The 16,456-nt window shown below is 33.4% G+C and overlaps 1 protein-coding gene across 3 annotated transcripts in view; it reads right to left on the bottom strand.

The window, feature by feature from the left end:
- The window catches only part of PAK5 (p21 (RAC1) activated kinase 5), a 430,189-nt gene that overhangs the window by 331,163 nt on the left and 82,570 nt on the right, over positions 1 to 16,456 (bottom strand). The window contains exon 1 of one of the 3 annotated variants that reach the window (XM_031951111.1): positions 5,628 to 5,645. The exons of the other annotated variants lie outside the window; for them this stretch is intronic. The gene's annotated coding sequence lies outside the window, so the exon portion shown is untranslated. Of the gene's footprint in view, positions 1 to 5,627; positions 5,646 to 16,456 lie in introns of those variants that run through there. 3 annotated transcript variants of the gene reach the window in all.

Raw genomic sequence — 16,456 nt, 5'->3', positions numbered from 1 at the left:
AAAAAGGAAACTAAAAAGACAACATATTAAGGTAACATAGAGTATCATGGATCACAGTGAAGAAGTTCATAGAGTCAGAGGTGGAGCTGGGAGAGAAGTGAAGTAGTAAGAATGGGATTGCTAAGGTACTTCTCATAAGAGAGGGTTCTGAGAGGAGGGAGTCACAGAGTCACAGGAGTCTTTCAGGATTGGAGGGCCAGACAGATGGACGTCTCTTCCAGGGTAAGGAGGTTGCTAAACCATGTTGGAAATCTCTGAAGAGTGGAGAGTATTGCAAGGATTGAAAGGTCATTAATATACATGTGTGATTTCACTATTCTGTTCATGTAGCTACTCTTGGGCAGAGATTTCAATTGAGTATCAACGCTTAAATAAACATTTCAAGTTGGTAAAAAATACTATTTTCACAACTTATGTTCTCTGTCCACTAGTCCATCACAATCAGTGCTGAAGTAGAAATAAGCCATACAAGATTGACAGTCATATTGCATTCTATCTGTTTTATAGATGGACATGGTAAGTAATTTATCATCTTATGAACAACCTTTTAAACTTAAGTAGATGCTTGAATAAAATATATAATCTATTACTTGAGGATATCCTAGTTTCTCCAACATAATATTATTTGCCAGATTTGGGTTCAGCTGATATTGCCTTTGAGAAATCAGTATTACTTCCATGCCAAAATGAAGCATTATAATAGCCTTTATCATGTAGCATGTATATTTTAATTACTTATGTTCAGATATTTACCTCCCACTAGTTTTCATCAATATTGTAAGATGTCTTCAATAAGAATGAACATGGCATCAAAGTCAGTTATTGCACTGATGGGAAATTATTTAACTTGAAAAGATTACAAGCCAAGACTAAAGTGAAGGAGGAATTGGTGCATGGTGTTTTGTTCACAGATGGCTGTAAATTCAAAGCAGCCTCTGAAGCTGAGATGCAACAAAATAGTTTGATTCTCTGTTGTTTGTGCTAGTGAAATGATGTTAACTTAAAATGGATTGCTCTCAAAGACTTCATTTTGACCTATGGTAATCTATGCTTTCCTTGCTAAGCAGTCAAAAAAGAAATGGTGCACACACATCATGAATATACTTAGGACATAAACATTCAACATAAGACATCCTTGCTTTCTGGAATATGCTTCCTCTGGTTCTGAAGAAGGATCAATAACAGCAGCAATAACAACAATTAAGTGACTTTGGAATCACAAAGATATCCAGTAAACATGCAACAATCCAAGAACTTCCTCTTCCCTGGTGATTCATGATTAGACAATTACTGGAGAGGTTAAGTGACTTGCTTAGGATCACAAAGTCAGTGTGTATCAAAGGCTGGACTTGCGCTCTCCACTTATATAACAAATGACAGAAAAAAAGTCAAAACTACTCTTTTGTTTTTTTTTTTCTTCAGAAGCAGAATGATTTAGAGGCTGGAAGGATTAGAACAAAAAGACTAAAATGGAAGCCCCTAGTTTTCTTGGTTGAGAATAAATCATTGAACCCAGAAGAAGATCTTTCCAGAGTACTGGCAAGTGTGATTCTTGAAATGCCATCAGTTATCTTTGAAACAGGAGGAAGAGTTCCAAGAGAGCAAAGCAAAGAATTGTTAGAAAATCTAGCTCTTTTATCTATAATATGAAAATGCTTACTTAATTTATTTAATTAAGTTCAGAATAATTTTTTAGTTCTAACTTTCCTTCAGGATACAAAACATTAGGCCATACTGCTTCTTTTTCTGCTAAAATCAAAGCATAAGTGGGAATTGATGGAGTTCATATTTGGAGCTCAGTCCTCAGCCATGGTTTTTGTTTTTGTTTTTTTTTTTCTTTTTTCCTCTTGGCTCCATTTCTAACACTGGACTTCTTTCTCTACTATGACCCAGAAACCTTCTCACACTAGAAAAAGTTTCTGCCACCATGATTTTCCATCAGCCTTCTTACTCTCCAATTTTGGTAACCTTCATACCCTAGAAAATATCTTTTTTCCTTGTGATTCCATTGTCATTAGTTCTTCCTGGAACCTTTTCCAAAATGTTCAGGCTAGCTATGTTAACTACTTCATTCTTTTCTCATTTCTACTCCTTACATTATAGACTTCTTTTTCCTTCATGTCTCTAGGAAGTATCTTCTCTCTTCCTTCATAAATTCCTACAACTTCACTTTATATATTTTAGAAATGAGACCTTTATCAGAAATACAGTTTGTAAAGTTTTGGAAGAAGACACAATATAAAGAACTGTATTAAATTTATAAGAGTACAAGTCATCTGTGACTCTTTTCAACAATGAGATGGTTGAGATCAGTTCCAATGATCTTGTAATGAAGAAAGCCATCTACTACGCCCAGAGGGAAATGAGGGTGAAACACAAAATAACATTTTTACCCTTTTTTGTTTGCTTTTGTTTTCTTTCTCAATTTTTTTCCTTTTGGTCTGATTTTTCTTGTGCAGCATGGTAATTATATAAATATATATACATAAATTGGATTTAATGTATTTTAACATGTTTAACATATAATGAATTACTTCCCATTTAGTGGAGGAGGTGGAGGGAAGGGAGGGAAAAATTTGGAACACAAGGTTTTGCAAGGGTCAATGCTGAAAAATTATTCATATATATATATATATATATATATATATATATATATATGTTTTGAAAATAAAAAGCTGTAAAAGAATACAAGTCATTGCCCAATTGATATATGGTCAAAGCATATAAACAGGCAATTTTCAGATGAAGAAATTAAAGCAATTAAATTATTGATGCTCTAAATCACTGATTAAAGAAATGCAAATTAAAACTCTGAAGTAAAAGGAAAAAATTGAAAAACGACTAGATGCCCATCAATTGGGGAATGACTGAACAAGTTGTGGTTTATGAAGGTAATGGAATTGTATTGTTCTCTAAAAAAAATGATGAACAAACTTATTTTAGAAAGACCAGGAAGGTTTTACATGAACTGATGCTGAGAGAAACAAGCAGAATCAGGACTAGCTTATACACAATAACAGCAAGAATGTGCAGTGATCTATGAAAGACTTCTCATTGGTTCAGTGATCTAAAGAAATTCCAATAGACTTTGCACAGAAAATGTCATTTGTATCTAGAAAAGGAATTAAGGAAGCTGAATGTAAATCAACACATGCTATGTTCACTTCTTTTTTCTGTTTTTTTTTTTTATTTTTATGTTCCTCATTCATTTATGATATGAACTTTTAACCTTTTTATGACAAGAATTCATTTGACAGTCTCATGAAGGCTATTGATCCCTTCTCAGAATCATGTTTGTCACTTTTGTTCACAATGGAAGGTTATGCTAACTTTCGATTAGATGCAAGTGAAAATTAAGGTTCATAAAAATAAAATGTGTTTTTCCAATCTAAAACTGCATAAAATGTATTCATAGTCCCACTGAGGATCTATGGACCCCAGTTTAAGAATCCCTGATTTCAGATTTCAATTACCTGCATGTGGAAAAGACACTGACAAACTGATACATACTAGGAATTGTTCTCTCAGGATGCTTAGTGAACTAGAGGTCATATCAAATAGGGATTGAAATAAAGGACTGAGAATATTAAGCCTGGAGAAGAGAAGACTTAAGGGTAACATGACAGCTGTCAGAAAATATTTGAAGGGCTATCATATGAAAAAAGGATTGGGCTTGTTCTCTTTTGTATTGGAGGGGTAGAAGTAAGAAAGAATTATAGAATTATAAATTGTGAAATCTGAAAAGTCATTTGCCCCAATTCATGTCTCACAAAAGGATACCTACTAAAAAGTGGTCATCAGATTTTGATTGAAGACCTAGAATAAGAGGAAGCTACTGACTACTTAGAAAACCCATTATTTTGGGGACACTTCTTACCGTGGGGAGGTTGTTTGTTTGATTTTTAAAATTTATATCAAGTCCAAATTGGTCCCTTGGCAACTTCTACTCATTGCTTCTATATTTGTCTACTGGAGCCATGCAAAGCAAATCCAGTCTCCTCAAGCATATAACCACCCTTCCTTAAAGTAAATGAGATAATGTTTGTAAAGTGCTTAGTGTGGTATTGGCACATAGTGAGCTCTATATCACTGCTAATTATGATTATTGTAATCATCATTTTTCTTGTACTACTAGTACCATCATCATCATTACAAATTTAAAATAGCTATCTTGTTTCCTCTCCTCCTTCCACCCCAGGTCTTCTATTCTCCAGGCTACACATTCCCAGTTTCTTCAGTTGATTGTCCATTAGGATGAACTTGAATCCATTCACTGCTTTGTTCACTTTTGTACAGATAGTTTCTTGCTTATCAATGATGTACCTAAACTGCAGCACTGACTACAGTATCTATTCTAGATGGAATCTGAATAAGACAGTTAATTAAGGTTATTTCTTTTTTATTCCTGTCATCTCTTCATTATTTTTTGTCTACAATACTACACTAATGATTTGAATTAAGTTTATAATCCACAAAATACCCTGTTCTTTTTCAGACTGTATAACTTTAGGATAAGCAATACCATGGAAAAATCAGTGAGGCTAAGGACTTATGATAAAATTACAGTTCTTCTACATCTTACTTGTGAGACTTTTGTCAAGTGACTTGACCTCTCTGAGAATAGACTAGCTATTCCATAAGATCCCTTCCATCTCTGCATCAATCATCTTAATAATCTATTGTCTAAGTTACAGGACATCATCTCAAATAAATATAATACAATTTTACTTAATAATTAGACTTATCCAAATTCATTGCATTAGGTGGCAGTGTATTTCTATTCATCAGAGATTTTCCAGTGAAAGTTTATAAAGATTGGTAATTCAATCCAATCTAACCCATAATTATTTAGTGCCTATTATATATGACATTATGTTAAAGACTGGGCATAAAAAAATAAAAGTGAAAAACTGGCCCTGCCTTAAAAGACCTTACATTCTACTAGCAATGTTCTAGAATGCGTTCTTGTTAATACACACCTAAGACTGGATGATCTTTAGGGGAGGGAAAGGTAGGGGAGAACCATTAAGAAACATTCCTTACAGTAATTTCATAGAAATACACCACATTTTCACACTTATCTTCATTGCTGGCCCCTATTTTCATGATTTTCTCCTTTTAGATTAGTTTAACATCTATGAAATCCTTATCAAATATATTATTTTCTTATTTAAAAATCAATAATTTATGATTATGTCATGAGCATTCCATTTTTTAAGTAGATTTTTATTTTTCCAAATACATGCAAAGAGAGTTTACAACATTCACCTTTACATAAGCTTGTGTTCCAAACTTTTCTCCCAGCCTCTTCTAGATAGCAAGCAATCCAATATAGGTTTAAACATGTGCAATTCTAAATATATTTCCATATTTGTCCTACTGCACAAGAAAAAATCAGATCAAAAGGGGAAAAAACAGAAGCAAGTTACAAGCAAACAACAAAAAAGCTGAAAACACTATTCACTGACCTACAGTCAGTCTCCATAGTTCTCTCTGGATGTGGATAACTCCATCAAAAGTCTAATTGCCATGAATCACCTCACTGTTGAAAAGAGCCAAGTCTATCACAGTTGATTATTGCAGAATCTTGCTGCTACTCTGGACAGTGTTCTCTTGGTTCTACTCACTTCATCATCAGTTCATATAAGTATTTCCAGTCTTCAGAATTCCATTCTTGAGAGCTTCCCTTTTAAATTTACAAGTCATGGGATCCAATGCTCCTTTCTCTGAGTCTTCTGAAATGCGAAAGTTTTCATAGATGGAGTGAAATTATCACCAACCTTTAAATGATAGGTAGGTTTATAATATACAAAGATGCATTCCAGAAACTGGAAGTATAGCAGTTCTTTGGGAAAGGGGTGAAATGCAGTAGATTGTGTTCTACGCATAGGGAATGTGGGAACATTGATTATTGTTGTAAAATCATTTTCAGTTGTGTCTGCCCATTTGGCATTTTCTTGGCAAAGATACTGACTTATAACCATTTCCTTTTTCAGCTCATTTTACAGATGAGAAAATTGAGGCAAACAGGGTCACACAGCTAGTAAATGTCTGAGGCCAGATTTGAAATCAAGATTAATCATCTTTACTTCAGACCTGGCATTGTACCCAGTATGCTACTTAGCAGCCCAGGAACAAAGGTTCCTAGATGGAAAAATACAAGGCACATTTGGGGAAGGACAAGTATAAGTGAAGGAAATAGCTACCTCTGGGAGTAATGGAACAAGAAGAAGATTAGACTGTCTGGAGGTTGTGCAGGGCTTTGAATGGCAGACTAAGAAGTAGATGATGGGAAGCCATTCAAGTTTTTTAATGAAAAATGAGGTGATCAGGACTATAAGTTTTAGGAATTTTCAGCTTTCAGCAGCATGTAAGATGAATCAGAGGGAGAGAGAGGATAACAGTCATGTGATGTTAAATCATTCTCATCCACATGAAGCCAAAATATTTCAGTACTGCATCCACTTATTCTCATGTTATTTCCACTGTTACTTTTCTATCTTCCCATTTTATCTTTTCTCACATGCTTATGCTGGTTGATATTAATAGTTCAGCAAGCAATGCCAAAGCAAAATCTTGGACGCACTTGCATTATGCTAAACACCTTTCCCTCTGGAAACTGCTGCTTATGAGTGGAAATATAATCAGAAGGCATTTGGAGATTAGAAATTGTGCTGACAGATTAACTTTTCTATCCTTATTAAATGAAGCACATCAATTTCCATTTTTATTTTCAAAAAATTCTTACCTCTATTAATGCCCAATCCATTTGACATCATTCACTCTGAATTTTCTATATACACTCACAGTGTCATTCAGAGGAAAATGTCTCAGCAATCAGCAAAGATAATATAAAGTATTTAAAAAAAGAACAGATTGATGGAGAAAGAAATGCCTTTAGAAATTTTGCTCTGATATTTTAAAGTGAAGGGATCCTATAAATGGCTTTATTTGAGCTATTCAAAGACTACCTAGTGCAGGGCATATGGAAGTCAGAGACTAAATTCTGCTTGGAAATTGCCTTATATCAAAAGATCATTTTAAATGCAGTACAATACCATTTTCTATAATGTTTGGGGAAAAACACAGGCTTTCCCTTTGCCAGAGTGTAATACAGACATCACATCTTTCCATCCTTAAACCATCTTGTTTCTCATTTATATGAGGGTAAAATGCCCCTCAGAACATTCTGTCTCTATTGTCTGACTTTACTGTGAAAGCAAGTGATGCAAATTTGGAGAGGAAAATGGTGAAATTTTTAGGGGAAATAATAAATGAAGAGTCAGATTCCCTGCACCATCTCAGTTGCTGCCCAGGTTCTTCTCTCCCCTATCAATCAATTACTTAATGGATTAATCAACATTTATTAAATACCTACTAAGTGTTAGACACAAAGGAAATAATATTTATAAAGCATTTGGCATAATTTGATACATAGTAGGTGCTTAATAAATGCATAACCCCTCCATCAATAAAATAGACATGTCATCTTTAGGATCATCTGAAGTCTGTCCTTATTTAAGATCTGGAGAGAAAATAGAGTTTCCCTTTCACTCCATTTCTGACTCTTCTTTTGCTCTTTTTTTACTTCAAATGGCTTTTCCTTTCCTTTCTTAACAACTGATTACACTGTTTTATTTGTTAACTGTCTTTTTATTTGTTTCTCTTTCCCAAATGATAATTGTACATATTTTAAAGTAATTTGTTAAATTGTTCTGACAGCAGAAGAGGTTTAAAAAATGTCAAAAGAATTCAAGGTTTTGGTGCAATAGGCCTAATAAAGTTTCTGAAACTAGTCCCCCCAAATATAAAAAGCAAGTAAGGTTTCTTTATGTACTATCTTATTACTATTTGTTGTTTTCTTTTTTTTGTTGTTGCTGTTGTTTTTATTGCAAAGCAAGAACAGTTAAGTGACTTGTCCAGGATCACACAGCTACTTAGTGTAAAATGTCTGAGGTTAGATTTGAATTTAGCTCCTCCTGATTTAAAGGTTGGTGCTCTATCCACTGTGCCATCTAGCTGCCCCACTTAGGTGGGGCATCACTTTTTTACTCATATGGAAAAGATTCCTCTAATATTTTTCAAAACCATTAATGTGCTTTATAAAAACTTTGAGAGAGTTCAAATTATACTGGATTATAGATTTGGAGCTGGGAGGGGCCTTAAAGGCCATGAAAGTCAATTCTCCTCATCTTGCAAAGAAGGAAACCAAGGTTATTGTTATATTATTTTGAAATAATATTTTATTTTAAGTTTGATTCAGTTGTTTTTACTTCCAAACATATTCCTTTTTCTTTCTATAACAAGTCACTCATTTGTAAAATAAGATTTTTTGAAAAGAGAGAAAGAAAGCAGTTCAATAAGACTAATATATCAACTAAGTCTGACAATATATGAAATGCCATATCCACAGTCTACAGTCCTCCCTCATCTTAACAAAAAAGGGAGGTTCAGTTTCTTATCTATTTTTTAGGCCAAGTTGTTAAAATTATATTTTCAGTTTTAATTTTTGTTGTTCTAATTATTTTTACTGTTATCACTTTGTATATTGTTTTCGGTTGTATATACTTTGCTTTGCATCAATTGATATATCTTCCCATGATTCTTTGAACTCTTAATCATTATCATTTTTTTATGATGCAGAAATCCATTATATTAATGTCTCATAGTTTATTTAGCCATTCCCCTGCTATAACACTGTTTGAGGAGATTATAATTTAGTTTGAGCTCTTCCCTTTAGAAGCCTCACAGTAACAGGTTCTGATGAAGCCACTTTGGATTAACATTGAAACCCACTGGTATTACTTTTCTAGATTTCTATTCTTTACTTATCATTGTCTTTTCAATATTATTTTAAAAGTTCAAATGAAATTCTCATCTAGTGGAGAAAAATCATACCTGCATAGGACCAGCCAGGGAGTGGAACCAAGAAGGGGGAAGACAGAAGGGAACAGGCATTCATTAGGTACCTACTATGTACCAAGCACAGTGCGGAGCACTTCACAAGTATAACATCTGAACCTCACAACCATCCTCAAAAGTTGCTATTCTTACCCCAATTTTATAGTTAAGGAACTGAAACTGACAGAAGTTAAAAGTGACTTGCTCAGGGTCACCTAGTCTTAAGAGTCTGAGGTTGCATTTGAACTTAGATTTTCTCAAATTTAAACACAGAGCCCCAGCCATAGATGCTCTCTATGATGTGATGACAGCCGGGTGTTAAAAAACCAGAGGTAATAACAGGGTAGCAAAAACAATAATAAGCACTTATGGGATGTCTATTATATTGGAGGCTCTTGTATGATGGAGTCAGGATACAGGAATGATAAGAAAAAGTATTTCCCATCAAAAAATTTACATTCTGCTGGGGGGTGGGGATTTATATAGATAATTTAGATAGATAAATTAATATGATGTCATTTGAGTGAGAAATGTGCTTAGAATTAAGGGGAATCAAGATGAGGGTTTGAGATCCACTGAAAGTAGCTTAGAGGAAAGACTACAGGTACATGTGCATGAGCCAGACTGTATAAAAGCCTGGACACAGTAGACTGAAGGCAGGAATTAATAAGCAGGGTAGTATTTGGAATCTAGAGTTCATGAAGGAAAATACTGTAAAGGTAGACTTAGGTCAAATTGTAAGGAACAAGGCACCCCCTCCCCCTTAAAAGCAGAAACTGTTTTTGTTGTTGTTGTTGTTGATATTTTTGCCTTTCTTGGTATCTTCAGTGGGTTGTATAATGTCTAGCATGCAGTAGTTACTTAATAACTGTTTGCTGACTAACTTTAAATGCTTAACTGAGTATTTGAGCCAGTAGTCAATAGGGAGTCATTGAAGATTCCTTAGCCAACTAGTGACATCAGAAAGACAGCATAATGTAATGGAAAGAGTATCAAATCTGGAATTAAGAGAACTTCCATTGTGTTGTTTATTCCAATACTTACAACTTGTATGGGCAAGCCTTTTAACTCACCTGGGGCTCAGTTTCTTTCCTCTGTAAAATACAGTAATTAACCTAAATGTCATCTAAATTTCCCTTTAGCTCTATGATCCTATGATTTTTGTTCACATTGGGAAAGAAAAAAAGTTCAGATAAACATTCATGAACAATCTGTCTTTGGGTGTATAACTTGGGATAAGTCCCTAATATCAATTTCTTCATTTATAAAATGGGGATATTAATATTTGCATAATCTCTTCACAAGTTTGTGAAGAAAATGCTTTTTCATTGTGACCCATATCTGGCTAAGAAATGAACATCAAGGACTACAGCTGAATAATCTTTTGCTGATTGAGGTAGGGATTTGGCTAGCATGTTGTTATTGCTCAGTCTTTTTTTCCCCCCAATTTTGTTCACCTCTTTGGGGTGTTGTAGACAAAGATACTACAGTGGTTTGCCATTTCCTTTTGCAGATCATATTACAGATGAAGAAACTGAGACAAACAGAATTAAATACTTGCCCAGAGTCACACAGCCAGTTAAGTGTTTTGAGACCAGGTTTGAATAAGGGAAGATGTCTTTTCCTAATTCAAGACCCAGAACTTTGTCCACTGAGGCACCTCGCTGGCTAAGAAAGGACCCTAAAAAATGGATGTCACTGTCAACCTAAGATGTACTTTCTGTGCTATTTTCTTGACTTTTTTTCTCATAGGAATCTATTCTTTGCTTCTGTCTTCCTATCTCAGGCTTTGAATTTCTTTTTGCTTGCTACATCCTGTAATTGCCACCTCTGTGGAACTCTAGTTCTGAATCTGTTTTTTTAATCCTTCTGACCTGTGGGTAAATTTAACAACAAACACTTATTAATAGTTAACTTGATGCAAAACATTACACTAGTGTGGGAAAGATAAAGTCCAGCTAAGACAAGACACCAACACTAGCTACACTACAAAATATTATATTAAAGCCATTAGGGACCTACAAATTGTATAAAATCATGAGATCACAGTATGGGTCTTGGGGCAGAGAATTGTCCAAGTTAACTACTATAGAATTCATTGAGGGATAGAATAAAAAGCTTAGTAGGGTGTCAAATTGTAAAGGGCCTTGAATGCCACAAAATCAAAGGGTTTCGACATTTTTCAGTAGATAAGAAGACATTGAAAATAATCTGACTAAAGAAATGAATAAGAAAGAGTAATCTAAGCTACAACATGAAGAAGAGCTTGGAAAGTGAAGAAAATAGAGGAGGCTATTATAAAAATCTGGATAACTAGTAATTAAAACCTATATTGGATTGGTAGCAAAAAGAAGAGGGCAGGGTAGGGGGAAATAAGAGAGGGATCATAGATAGAATTTCTTCCTAAGGGTAAATGTTTCACCCATTTCAATTAAACACAGAAAATCCAAACTTCTCTACTGAATCAATCATAGGTGTTAACTAATCATGTTCAAATAAGACACTTCTCTACAGTACTAGAAAACCCAAAGTATAAACTGAGTATGAAGAAACCCTTAAGTTAAGATCAATGAAGTACTTTATATCCCCTGATAAATTTATATAGCTCCCCTTAGAAAATGTATTGTAATTGGCCAAGAGAATCACACTCTTTGATGTCTCTGTGCCCCACTTAGCTACTTTATCACCTGATATTTCAATAACTGCTTCAGGAATATGAGTTGAGGATTAGACATGAAAGGTGAGGGAGTATGTTCTTCACACTATATAAGAAATTAATAAAAATGTAAAAAACCAAGAGTCTTTTCCCAAAGGATAATTGGTCAAAATGTATGGGAAAAAGAGTTCTCAGAAGAATTGTAAATGATTAACAACTATATCAACAATCACTTCAAGTCATAGATTTTAGAAAAATTACAAATCCAAACAACTTTGAGGGTTTTTTTACCCAGCAATTTGATAAAGAAAACATACAAATTAGTAAATGTTGAATGACTTTTGGAAAAAGAGCACTAATGCAGTGTTGGTGAGGTGTGGATTTGTCCAATCATTTCAGAAAGGAACATGGAATGATGCTGTAAAAGAAAAGTGACTCTGATATCCATATCTCTTGACTTAGAGATTCTTTTGCTAAGCATATACCCCAAAGAGATCAAAGATAGAAAGAAATTTCCCTTTACACCAAAATATTTAAAGTAAAACATTTTGTCCTTTAATAAAATAAAGAACTGGAAACAAAACATCACAGAATATGTCACTCCAGTATTTTGGCTAAGAAAATCCTAAATGGAGTTATGAAGAGTCAGACATGACTGAAAAACAACAAGGGTAACAAGAAAATACCCCTTTCTAATACATACCAAGGATGAATACAGATTTATTGATTTGGCTTTGTTTGTTTTAGTTTGGTTTTTGGCTTCCATGTCACAGAGCTGACATATTGAATTAAAGCATACTAAAACCCTCAGATTATTTTAAGAACAACTGCCTTATTATTTTTGTGGAGTTGGTTTTTTCCCCTAAATATAAGACTTTACATTTATAGTTATAGTTATAAATTTCATTTTCTTAGATTTAGCATAATGTTCTTACAGGCTTCTTAACATGGGATCTATGAACTTCTTTAGGAAAAAAAAAACATTGTGCTAGGTGTATTTTGGTATAATTAAGTTTTCTTGGCAATCATGTAATTTATTTTGTGTATATAAAGACATTATTCTGAGAAGAGACTGACAAAGGGGTCAATGACACAAAAATGGATAAGAAATACTTTTCTAAGCTTCAAGGTTTTTTAAGAATTCTGACACTTTTCATATACTGTGTTACTTATTCCTCCTAGTTCTGTATAATCTCCATATCTGATAAGTGTACCGTCTATTCTTCTATTTAAGTCATTTCTTTAAAAATGTTAAGCATTAAGCATAAACACAAATTTCTGTAATACTCCACAGGAGATCACATTTCACATTGCTATTAATAATTAATTTTCTCCAAAGTGGGTCATCCTACTGGTTCTAAATCACATTATTATATATTATTGATCACATTATTTTGTAATCTATCTTTGCGTCTTCTGTGTAGGAATAATATAAAATATTTGATCAATAGCTTTACTGAAATCTAGTTTTAAAAATTCATAGAATTCTGCTCACCTATAAGATTAGCAATGCTATTGCAAAAAGACATGAAGCTCTTACTTTGGCTAAGATGACAGGAAAAGATAATGATAAATGTTGGGGGGATGTAGGAAAACTGATACACTAATGCATTGTTGATAGAGTTGTGAAATGATCCAGCCATTCTGGAGAACAATTTGGAATTATGCCCAAAGGGCTTTAAAACTGCACATCCTTTTATAAAACAGTGCCATTACTGGGTCTATATCCCAAGGAAATCATAAAGGATGGAAAAGGACCCACATGTACAAAAATGTTTGTAGAAGCTCTTTTTGTAGTAGCAAAGAATTGGAAAAGGAGTGGATGCCCATCAATTGGGGCATGGCTGACCAAGTATATGAAAAGTATATGGTATAGTATTGTTTTATAAAAAATTGAACAAGCTATTTATACAAAGGCCTGGAAAGATTTACATGAACTGATGCTGAAAGAAACAAGCAGAACCAGGACTACCTTGTACACAATAACAACAAAAATGTGCGATGATCAACTATGAAAGGCTTTTTTGAATATAAATATCTTTCTCCATTTTAAAAAAAATGAAGTAATAATAATAATAATAATAATAATTCCATCTTTGTTGTTGGTCGATTATCATTGGCCCATCCACTGTAAGCAAAGTTTCTAACCCTTCTTGGATTTTATTTTTCTTCCAAATATGACAAAATTTTTTTTCACTTCTTAGCTTTGCTCATGCTGAGTCTCAGGAAGATTGTTACTTAACCAGAGTGATATAATTAATAACTGTCAGAGGTTGGACTGGTATAACCTTTCTTATACATACCTTTGCTCAGAAAATTTTAGAGGTTTCTTCTAATTCGTCAAGAGTCTAGATGACCACTTGCTATATACATTTTAGACTCCAAGTCTGGATCTTTTTCCATATCTACCACTTAATTTAATCTATGTGTGGTAGATTTGATAACCACTCTATTTCTTTCAGTGTATTGTTGTTTAGTCATGTCTGACTCTTTATGACTCAGTTTGAGGTTTTCTTGACAGAGATACTGTAGTAATTTGCCATTTCCTCCCCAGCTCATTTTATAGATGAGGAAACTGAGGTAAACAATTTTTGTTTTTTCTAGACTAATATAAGATGTACACCCACTAAAAAGCTATGTCTCACATATTAATGTTCTCTTGGTTAATGTATAATATGAATTTATTTTATTTGACAATTACTTTTTTAAAAGAAGATTTCTTTCAAATCCATAAGAATATTAACTCTCAACCTGCGATTTTTCTCCTTGGATCCTGATTCAGTTGTTTGTGTACAAAAATGAACTGGTGCAGTTTAGTTTAAATGAATAAATTATTTTTTGAGCTTTCTGAGTTTCAAGTAACATTTTTTTCCCATGTACATTTTTTTTCACCAACTATTCCCAAAATATTCATATCTTGTCCAATAGAGAGTAGGCAATACCGAAGCATTGATCAAAGGGGAGGGACCACTTAAAGATACTCAGAAACAATAACCATTGTAAGAAATTCAAGAAGCATTGAATTAAACATATTTTTTTTAGTTTTAGTTTTGTTTTGTTGCTATCAACTTCATCAAAGCAATCCTTTATGTCTCATAATTTCATAACAATAGGTAATAGTGGTCTTTATTGATCCCACTAATCAGTTATCTTAAATTCATTGAACCAATCATGCTCTTGAGTCTCTGTCAACGGGCACCGATTCTAAATAATCCAAATCTTATCCTATTTTCCCTTGGATGAGATTAAATTGAAAATCTCTAGATAGGCTCATCAATCTGCAATGCAAACTTTCTGCGTGTGGTCTTGACTTGTACCAAAATATTATCTCATTTTCAAGGCAAAATGGCTTGAGCTGTTTTTCTGTTGATGAAGAAACTCTGTGCTGATTAATCCCCACTATCCTAGACAGTTTCTCCTACTGACTAATATTTGCATAGCAAATGCTGGGAAACAGACAAAATCTGTGGTCAGATATAGCAAAAAACTAACGAAAAACACCTAATCTCTGTGGCAATTAACATCATATCATCTAATATGGACAGCTAGGCAGTATAATGGATAGAGCACTAGCTTTGAAGTCAGGAAGACCTTAGTTCAAATTTTGTTTTGGACATTGACTAGCTGTGTGATTCTTTTCAATGTCAAATAAAATATTTCTTGATATTTTTAAACTCTTATAGGAAGAAACATATCCAATTTGTACTAGTTACCGGCTGTTCTGATTTGTATTGGTACAGTTATTGCGTCAAATCATTGTGGATTGTGTGTATTCTTTTCTATCAATATTACATTGAAATTATTAATTATTTAGGAGGTGGTTGTTTTAGTTGTTTGCCATCAGTTTTCCCCATTGTTTTCTTCTCTGTCTTAATTTTGATCATTGTTCTAATAATCCTAAAGTCTAATAGCTAATTAAAAAGGTTTCAAAATCATTTTCTGTCTAATATAATCAATTTCATTTTTGTAATAATATTTAGTACTTGTAGAGTCCAATATTTTCTGATTCTGTTTGTTGAATGAAATATTAATAATATATAGGCACAAGACTTCAGTATTCTTTGGCCTTTTTCATTGCTTATTCCTGATTCACATTTTACAACATGTTTTTTCTCCTTTTCACATATTTTTATATTTTCATTAAAGTCAGCATGCATCAAAGAAAATATTGAATTAATTTGGAAGGTATTATTGAATTCTTTGTAGAATTTCTCTATATTTTCATACCCTAAAATAGACATTGCTAAGATAAAATTATTTTCATGGTGGCTTTTTCCCCACTTCAAATACTTGTGGAGATAGTAATACGAGATTACCAAATGTTCCATAAAATGATATTTCTTTTTGTTTTGGGGCACATTATCAAACCAACTCTGGCAATGCCTTGATTTTTATATCCAAGTAATACTCATGAGCCATTCTTCCATTTTGTTATGATATCCTTGTTTGTCCTACTTTCACTCATAGAAAAAAAGTCCAGATTAACATCTTTTAGTTCTTCCACTATTTTGTTAACTTTTTGCTTAATGAGTGTAAAGATCTTAATTTAAATTCCCATAGTCAGTTAAAGTTTATAGAAAGTGTAAAACCTCTAGGCCTTTTTATTCCATCACTACTCTCTGACCATCATAGTAGAGACAGAAATATAAGAGGGACACATTGGATTAAAGTCCTGTGATTTTTTTCTTAATTTGTTTAGTTCCTAATGAATCCATTTCCAAGTAGCTAGTCTACTACTAAGTCTTTACATGTTTAACTAGCAAGATCTTTGGAAAGCAGACCTAGTCTGTTGCCAATAACTTATTCAAAGACTTTCAAGGAAGGAGGAAGGAAGGAAATAATTATTCTGTGTGCTAGACACTCTAGTAAGTGCTTTACAAATATTACCTCATTTAATCC

Source organism: Sarcophilus harrisii, chromosome 2 (genome assembly GCF_902635505.1).
Source record: "Sarcophilus harrisii chromosome 2, mSarHar1.11, whole genome shotgun sequence".
Lineage (NCBI taxonomy): Eukaryota > Metazoa > Chordata > Mammalia > Dasyuromorphia > Dasyuridae > Sarcophilus > Sarcophilus harrisii.
This window is presented reverse-complemented; position numbering and strand designations above follow the sequence as displayed.